Genomic DNA, 10,000 nt, shown 5'->3' on the forward strand with positions numbered 1-10,000 from the left:
GGTCAAACGTTTTCTGTAAGTCTTCACAAGGTTTTCACACACTGTTGCTGCTATTTTGCCCATTCCTCCATGAAGATCTCCTTTAGAGCAGTGATGTTTTGGGGCTGTTCCTGGGCAACACGGACTTTCAACTCCCTCCAAAGATTTTCTATGGGGTTTAGATCTGGAGATTGGCTAGGCCACTCCAGGACCTTGAAATGCTTCTTACGAAGCCACTCCTTCGTTCCCCGGGCGGTGTGTTTGGGATCATTGTCATGCTGAAAGACCCAGCCACATTTCATCTTCAATGCCCTTGCTGACGAAAGGAGGTTTTCACTCAAAATCTCACGATACATGGCCCCATTCATTCTTTCCTTTACACGGATCAGTCGTCCTGGTCCCTATGCGGAAAAACTGCCCCAAAGCATGATGTTTCCACCCCCATGCTTCACAGTAGCTATGGCATTCTTTGGATGCAACTCAGCATTCTTTGTCCTTCAAACACGACGAGATGAGTTTTTACCAAAAAGTAATATTTTGGTTTCATCTGACCATATGACATTCTCCCAATCTTCTTCTGGATCATCCAAATGCTCTCTAGCAAACTTCAGACGGGCCTGGACATGTACTGGCTTAAGCAGGGGGACACGTCTGGCACTGCAGGATTTTTTGTCCTTGGCGGCGTCGTGGGTTACTGATGGTAGGCTTTGTTCCTTTGGTCCCAGCACTCTGCAGGTCATTCACTAGGTCCCCCTGTGTGGTTCTGGCATATTTGCTCACCGTTCTTGTGATCATTTTGACACCACGGGCTGAGATCTTGCGTGGAGCCCCAAATTGAGGGAGATTATCAGTGGTCTTGTATGTCTTCCATTTCCTAATAATTGCTCCCACAGTTGATTTCTTCAAACCAAGTTGCTTACCTATTGCAGATGCAGTCTTCCCAGCCTGGTGCAGGTCTACAGCTCTTTGGTCTTGGCCATAGTGAAGCTTGGAGTGTGACTGTTTGAGGTTGTGGACAGGTTTTCTTTTATACTGATAACAAGTTCAAACAAGTGCCATTAATACAGGTAATGAGTGGAGGATATAGGAGCCTCTTACACTTCTTGCGTCGAGCAATCCCGCATCCGGGAGCGTAATCATAGCCTCAAGCTCATTACCATAACGCAACGTTAACTATTCATGAAAATCGCAAATTAAATAAAATAAATATATTGGCTCACAAGTTTAGCCTTTTGGTAACAACACTGTCATCTCAGATTTTCAAAATATGCTTTTCAACCATAGCTACACAAGCATTTGTGTAAGAGTATTGATAGCTAGCATAGCATTAAGCCTAGCATTCAGCAGGCAACATTTTCACAAAAACAAGAAAAGCATTCAAATAAAATAATTTACCTTTGAAGAACTTTGGATGTTTTCAATGAGGAGACTCTCAGTTAGATAGCAAATGTTCAGTTTTTCCAAAAATATTATTTGTGTTGGAGAAATCGCTCCGTTTTGTTCATTACATTTGGCTAAGAAAAAAACCTGAAAATTCAGTCATTACAACGCCAAACTTTTTTCCAAATTAACTCCATAATATCGACAGAAACATGGCAAACGTTGTTTAGAATCAATCCTCAAGTTGTTTTTCACATATCTATTCGATGATAAATCATTCGTGGCACTTTGGTTTCTCCTCTGAACCAAATGGAAAAATTCACGCAGCTGGAGATTACGCAATAATTTCGACGCAGGACACCAAGTGGGCACCTGGTAAATGTAGTGTCTTATGGTCAATCTTCCAATGATATGCCAACAAATACGTCACAATGCTGCAGACACCTTGGGGAAACGACAGAAAGTGTAGGCTCATTCCTGGCGCATTCACAGCCATATAAGGAGACATTGGAACACAGCGCATTCAAAATCTGGCTCACTTCCTGTATGAAATTTCATCTTGGTTTCGCCTGTAGCATTAGTTCTGTGGCACTCACAGACAATATCTTTGCAGTTTTGGAAACGTCAGAGTGTTTTCTTTCCAAGGCTGTCAATTATATGCAGAGTCGAGGATCTTTTCGTGAAAAAATATCTTGTTTAAAACGGGAACGTTTTTCATCCAAAAATTGTAATAGCGCCCCCTAATGCATAACTGGTTAAAGAAGAAGTTACAGGTTTGTGAGAGACAGAAATCTTGCTTGTTTGCAGGTGACCAAATACTTATTTTCCACCATAATTTGCAAATATATTCATTAAAAATCCTACAATGTGATTTTCTGGATATTTTTTTCAAATTTTGTCTGTCATGGCAGAAGTGTACCTATGGTGAAAATTACAGGCCTCTCTCATCTTTTTAAGTGGGAGAACTTGCACAATTGGTGGCTGCCCCACTGTATATATATAGAGAGAGAGAGAGTCACCCTCAAAGACATCAAGAGCATTACAGACGGATGAGGAAAGGACAGAGTGGATGTGTAACATAGTAATATAAACAGTGGTAAACATAGCAGCTTGTTATTCAACAGAACCTCTGATCAGCCGTCATCTGTGATGCGGATAAAACAATAAGTGAATGGTTTTAATTAGTGGCGTTGTTCGGAATCGTAACCTCTTTCCTGGCCCCTCAGCTAGCACTGCCCCTCAGCTAGCACTGCCCCTCAGCTAGCACTGCCCCTCAGCTAGCACTGCTCCGACACTCCTGACATTTTACTGGGAGAAGGAAGAAACCAATTATTCTACCAGGGACAGATCTGAGAACTTTGGGATTAGAAATTAAAAAAAATACCAGAATAATTGTTATAACTATAACACAATGGAGATTTTTGTTGAGTTAGGGTTCATATCGTAGTTGCCAAAATATATACTATCTTATGAACAATGAATGAGGTGGTATGCATAACAAGGGTCAACAGTTGGTTCTCAAAAAAATTTGAAAGTTTTTCAGTTTTAACAAATACCCTTTTAGATGACGTTTTAAAGTTGTGCTACTTAATCTTGATGATTTATCTTGATTATGAAAGCTGTCGTAACAGTGGTGAGACTTTCAGGTATTTGTTGACACCTGTGTTGCAGTGGTTATTAATGTTATAATAGTGTTGATTGAAGGGTGTGACGTACAATACAGAGATGTCTGTGTTAACGGAACACTGTTTAGTTCATGTACTTTGTCCCTACAAGCATTTATTCAAAGCCACTTTATCTTCTACAAGATGCAAATGAAGCAGCCTATAGTTGATTTGGAGCTTAATGAAGTGGCTGGTTGCTCTGTGGCGAGGGAGACACAGACCCTCCAGAGTACATTTAGCAGGTTGACCCGCATCACCTGGCTACGGGATGGCGTATTCGTTGTTGTTGTTGACTCATGTTGTTATCTTGTGCCGCGTGAGGCTAAGGGGAAGGTCCAAGACCAACGTGAAGATGGGACGGCCTTTTTGAATTCTGAAATGAGTCATTTTCCTGATTAACGAACACATACTCTAAAGTAAATTAGATTCCATTTTTTTTTTGCGTGAACAAACACAGAATATTTCACTAAGCTGTGGGAATATAGTCAGAAGTAAACAATTAATTTTTGCTGTAAAGTAAACATATGCTCGCTCTTTAATTGAAATAGGAACGATCAATTAAAACCATTACAAGAGTTCATTTAATAAATGTATCAGATGTTATAAAAGGTTTTAATCTATGTTCTGTTTTTCCTGTAGATGAAACCAGCAGCAACAGTATAACCTTTGTGATCTCATAATTGATCCATAAATATCTCAGGAACATCTGTCAGCACACGGAGGAACTGGCGGTTACGTGGTTGGATTAGTTCATGGAACGGTATGTACTGAGAGGTACAGATAGGTTCTTCTCAGGCTGAAACAAACTCAACTCTCAGTTAAATGACTTCCACACACCATTTCTCTCCACATCTTAACTCCTTTCAGTTTGGACTTTGAATGCTTTATTGTGATAGCTCTATATTATATTTTATCGGAGGAAATCAAGGCAAGGGAAATCTAAGCTATTAATATTGCTAAAGAAAAGTCACTGACTGGCCTTGGGAAAAAAAACTAAATTGTTTAACTTCTTGTGCACGTTTCATGTGTAACAATGGTTTTATATGTATCCCTTCAATTGACATCAGTCTTTAGGATTAATTCGATTTTATATAGACCAACTAGATTAAATATATTGTATTTTGTATGGTTTTATCTTCTAATAAAGTGGTAATGGACAATGTTATTAATTTAATTTAATTTCATATGCACCAATCTATTTGCAGACCATCATCTTAGAAACAATTTTAATATCAAATCAGATATGCAATTATATTTACTGATACACGGTTACATTACTTATAAATTCTGACTTTAATTCAAATGGCAGGTAGGGAGCCTAGCAATTACGAGTGTTAGGAGAGTAACCAAAAGGTCATTGGCTTGGATCTCTGAGCTGGCAGTGTGGATATATTTACCATTCTGCCCTTGAGCAAGACTGTTAATTAATAACAACTGCTTCCCAGGCACTGATGTTGTGGATTAAGGCAGCCCCCCCACCTCTCTGATTCAGAAGGGTTTGGGTTAATAACAACTGCTTCCCAGGCACTGATGATGTGGATTAAGGCAGCCCCCCACCTCTCTGATTCAGAAGGGTATGGGTTAATATCAACTGCTTCCCAGGCACTGATGATGTGGATTAAGGCAGCCCCCCACCTCTCTGATTCAGAAGGGTTTGGGTTAATAACAACTGCTTCCCAGGCACTGATGATGTGGATTAAGGCAGCCCCCCGACACCTCTCTGTCCCAGGCACTGATTCAGAAGGGTTTGGGTTATAACAACTGCTTCCCAGGCACTGATGATGTGGATTAAGGCAGCCCCCCCCACCTCTCTGATTCAGAAGGGTTTGGGTTAAATGCAGAAGACATATTTTGGCTGAATGAATTCAGCGACGCAAAAGACTAGTTATCCCTTTCCCAAACATATCTCATGTGCTTGTCAATTAATACATAATACATTGATTTGTAGAACATGTATACCAAGTTATTTTCGCCTAGAATCTCAATAAATTAAGTGCAGGTAATTTAATTATTACAAATTGTTGTTTTCCGTAATTTTGAAGGATATGATACTCAACTAAGAATCGTCATCAGATAGCAGAATTGACCATGAGCACATGCACCTATGAGAGAGTTGTAGAATGTTGTATGAGTGAATGCTGTAACCGTAATCAATATGGAAACCGCACATTCCATCAGTGATTAGCTGTACTGATGCTAAAGTTAAGTATTCTTTTTCAAGGTTGATTTAGCCGTGCCAACAACATATAAATAATTTTGGAGTTTTGTAGCCAGAGATCCCATCAATTTTTATTTTATTTTACCTTTATTTTACCAGGCAAGTCAGTTAAGAACAAATTCTTATTTTCAATGAAGGCCTAGGAACAGTGGGTTAACTGCCTGTTCAGGGACAGAACGACAGATTTTGTACCTTGTCAGTTTCGGGGATTTGAAGTTGCAACCTTTCGGTTACTAGTCCAATGCTCTAACCACTAGGCTACCCTGCCGCCCCAAGATCCCATCAATAAAACTACATTGAGCAGAAATACAAGATATACAAAAGGTCTGAGCTCACCATGCGTGTCATTGGATCAATTTCATTCATCAAATCCGAAATAGGAGTCGGTAAATAGATAGGCTAACGTGGTTGTTAAGTCTACTCATAAAACTATTTAAGAACGAATCCTTCCCCTGTACACCACCGTACCATTCTGATTGTGGAATTTTACTTTCAAGATATTCAGTGTACATTCTTGTCTAATCCCTATCATTCTCATCTTTGAAAGCTTTCGAAAGAACACTCTCTAGTTTCATCAGATAGTGTACAGAGACAACTCTCGTTTCATCAGATAGTGTACAGAGACAACTCTAGTTTCATCAGATAGTGTCCAGAGACAACTCTAGTTTCATCAGATAGTGTCCAGAGACAACTCTAGTTTCATCAGATAGTGTCCAGAGACAACTCTAGTTTCATCAGATAGTGTCCAGAGACAACTCTAGTTTCATCAGATAGTGTCCAGAGACAACTCTAGTTTCATCAGATAGTGTCCAGAGACAACTCTAGTTTCATCAGATAGTGTCCAGAGACAACTCTAGTTTCATCAGATAGTGTCCAGAGACAACTCTAGTTTCATCAGATAGTGTCCAGAGACAACTCTAGTTTCATCAGATAGTGTTCTAGATTCATCAGATAGTGTCCAGAGACAACTCTAGTTTCATCAGATAGTGTCCAGAGACAAGTCCAGAGACAACTCTAGTTTCGTTAGATAGTGTCCAGAGACAACTCTAGTTTCATCAGATAGTGTCCAGAGACAACTCTAGTTTCATCAGATAGTGTCCAGAGACAACTCTAGTTTCATCAGATAGTGTCCAGAGACAACTCTAGTTTCATCAGATAGTGTCCAGAGACAACTCTAGTTTCATCAGATAGTGTCCAGAGACAACTCTAGTTTCATCAGATAGTGTCCAGAGACAACTCTAGTTTCATCAGATAGTGTACAGAGACAACTCTAGTTTCATCAGATAGTGTCCAGAGACAACTCTAGTTTCATCAGATAGTGTCCAGAGACAACTCTAGTTTCATCAGATAGTGTCCAGAGACAACTCTAGTTTCATCAGATAGTGTCCAGAGACAAGTCCAGAGACAACTCTAGTTTCGTTAGATAGTGTCCAGAGACAACTCTAGTTTCATCAGATAGTGTCCAGAGACAACTCTAGTTTCATCAGATAGTGTCCAGAGACAACTCTAGTTTCATCAGATAGTGTCCAGAGACAACTCTAGTTTCATCAGAACAGAGACAACTCTAGTTTCATCAGATAGTGTCCAGAGACAACTCTAGTTTCATCAGATAGTGTCCAGAGACAACTCTAGTTTCATCAGATAGTGTCCAGAGACAACTCTAGTTTCATCAGATAGTGTCCAGAGACAACTCAAGTTTCTCTAGTTTCTAGTTTCATCAGATAGTGTCCAGAGACAACTCTAGTTTCATCAGATAGTGTCATCAGAGACAACTCTAGTTTCATCAGATAGTGTCCAGAGACAACTCTAGTTTCATCAGATAGTGTCCAGAGACAACTCTAGTTTCATCAGATAGTGTACAGAGACAACTCTAGTTTCATCAGATAGTGTCCAGAGACAACTCTAGTTTCATCAGATAGTGTCCAGAGACAACTCTAGTTTCATCAGATAGTGTCCAGAGACAACTCTAGTTTCATCAGATAGTGACAGAGACAACTCTAGTTTCATCAGATAGTGTCCAGAGACAACTCTAGTTTCATCAGATAGTGTCCAGAGACAACTCTAGTTTCATCAGATAGTGTCCAGAGACAACTCTAGTTTCATCAGATAGTGTCCAGAGACAACTCTAGTTTCATCAGATAGTGTACAGAGACAACTCTAGTTTCATCAGATAGTGTCCAGAGACAACTCTAGTTTCATCAGATAGTGTCCAGAGACAACTCTAGTTTCATCAGATAGTGTCCAGAGACAACTCTAGTTTCATCAGATAGTGTCCAGAGACAACTCTAGTTTCATCAGATAGTGTCCAGAGACAGACAACTCTAGTTTCATCAGATAGTGTCCAGAGACAACTCTAGTTTCATCAGATAGTGTCCAGAGACAACTCTAGTTTCATCAGATAGTGTCCAGAGACAACTCTAGTTTCATCAGATAGTGTACAGAGACAACTCTAGTTTCATCAGATAGTGTCCAGAGACAAGTTTCATCAGATAGTGTCCAGAGACTCTAGTTTCATCAGATAGTGTCTAGTTTCAGAGTCCAGAGACAACTCTAGTTTCATCAGATAGTGTCCAGAGACAACTCTAGTTTCATCAGATAGTGTCCAGAGACAACTCTAGTTTCATCAGATAGTGTCCAGAGACAACTCTAGTTTCATCAGATAGTGTCCAGAGACAACTCTAGTTTCATCAGATAGTGTCCAGAGACAACTCTAGTTTCATCAGATAGTGTCCAGAGACAACTCTAGTTTCATCAGATAGTGTCCAGAGACAACTCTAGTTTCATCAGATAGTGTCCAGAGACAACTCTAGTTTCATCAGATAGTGTCCAGAGACAACTCTAGTTTCATCAGATAGTGTCCAGAGACAACTCTAGTTTTCAGATCAGAGTTTCATCAGATAGTGTACAGAGACAACTCTAGTTTCATCAGATAGTGTCCAGAGACAACTCTAGTTTCATCAGATAGTGTCCAGAGACAACTCTAGTTTCATCAGATAGTGTACAGAGACAACTCTAGTTTCATCAGATAGTGTCCAGAGACAACTCTAGTTTCATCAGATAGTGTACAGAGACAACTCTAGTTTCATCAGATAGTGTACGGAGAAAACTCTAGTTTCATCAGATAGTGTCCAGAGACAACTCTAGTTTCATCAGATAGTGTCCAGAGACAAGTCCAGAGACAACTCTAGTGTTCATCAGATAGTGTCCAGAGACAACTCTAGTTTCATCAGATAGTGTCCAGAGACAACTCTAGTTTCATCAGATAGTGTACAGAGAAAACTCTAGTTTCATCAGATAGTGTACAGAGAAAACTCTAGTTTCATCAGATAGTGTCCAGAGACAACTCTAGTTTCATCAGATAGTGTACAGAGAAAACTCTAGTTTCATCAGATAGTGTACAGAGAAAACTCTAGTTTCATCAGATAGTGTCCAGAGACAACTCTAGTTTCATCAGATAGTGTACAGAGAAAACTCTAGTTTCATCAGATAGTGTACGGAGAAAACTCTAGTTTCATCAGATAGTGTCCAGAGACAACTCTAGTTTCATCAGATAGTGTACAGAGAAAACTCTAGTTTCATCAGATAGTGTACGGAGAAAACTCTAGTTTCATCAGATAGTGTACGGAGACAACTTAAAAACTGAGTTGCAGAGAACTAGAGAAGAAGGAACAGACGGTGGAGGAGACATAGTGAAAACCGAATTAGGGCAAGCGAGCGGGGAAAATTGAAACCCATTGCGAGAATGTTGTCCATCTTTGATGAGGGGCCCCACCTGGTATGGACCCAGGGGCCTGACATACAATTTCAGGAGCGAAGGGTCCAAGATCTACTTTAAAACTTTTAGTAGGGGGGTGAGAACATTTCACACACTATTAGGAGGAGCTTTTCTTGGGGCCAGCTGGGAGTAGTCCAGACATGAGGTACACAAAGACCCGGGGGAGGAGAGGCAAGAATAAGGCAAGATCTCAGCTACCTCCTTCCTAGACAAGAGGTTCAAAACGGATGTTTTGACTGAGTCTGTGTGTAAAGGGGAGAGACAGTGAGAATGGATGGGAGCTGGGGAGAGACAGTGATAATGGGAGAGACAGTGAGAATAGGAGAGACAGTGAGAATAGGAGAGACAGTGAGATTGGATGGGAGCTGGGGAGAGACAGTGACAATGGGAGAGACCGTGAGAATTGGAGAGACAGTGAGAATGGGAGAGACAGTGAGATCGGATGGGAGCTGGGGAGAGACGGTGAGAATGGGAGAGACGGTGAGAATGGGAGAGACAGTGAGATCGGATGGGAGCTGGGGTGAGACAGTGAGAATGGGAGAGACAGTAAGATCGGATGGGAGCTGGGGAGAGACAGTGAGAATGGGATAGACAGTGAGAATAGGAGAGACAGTGAGAATGGGAGAGACAGTGAGAATGGGAGAGACAGTGAGAATGGGAGAGACAGTGAGAATGGGAGAGACAGTGAGAATGGGAGAGACAGTGAGAATGGGAGAGACAGTGAGATCGGACGGGAGCTGGGGAGAGACAGTGAGAATGGGGGAGACAGTGAAAATGGGAGAGACAGTGAGAATGGGAGAGACAGTGAGAATGGGAGAGACAGTGAGAATGGGAGAGACTGAGAGAATGGGAGAGACAGTGAGAATGGGAGAGACAGTGAGAATGGGAGAGACAGTGAGAATGGGAGAGACTGAGAGAATGGGAGAGACAGTGAGAATGGGAGAGACAGAGATAATGGATGGGAGTGTGGGAGAGACAGTGAGA

The sequence above is a fragment of the Oncorhynchus keta genome, chromosome 13 (genome assembly GCF_023373465.1).
Source record: "Oncorhynchus keta strain PuntledgeMale-10-30-2019 chromosome 13, Oket_V2, whole genome shotgun sequence".
Lineage (NCBI taxonomy): Eukaryota > Metazoa > Chordata > Actinopteri > Salmoniformes > Salmonidae > Oncorhynchus > Oncorhynchus keta.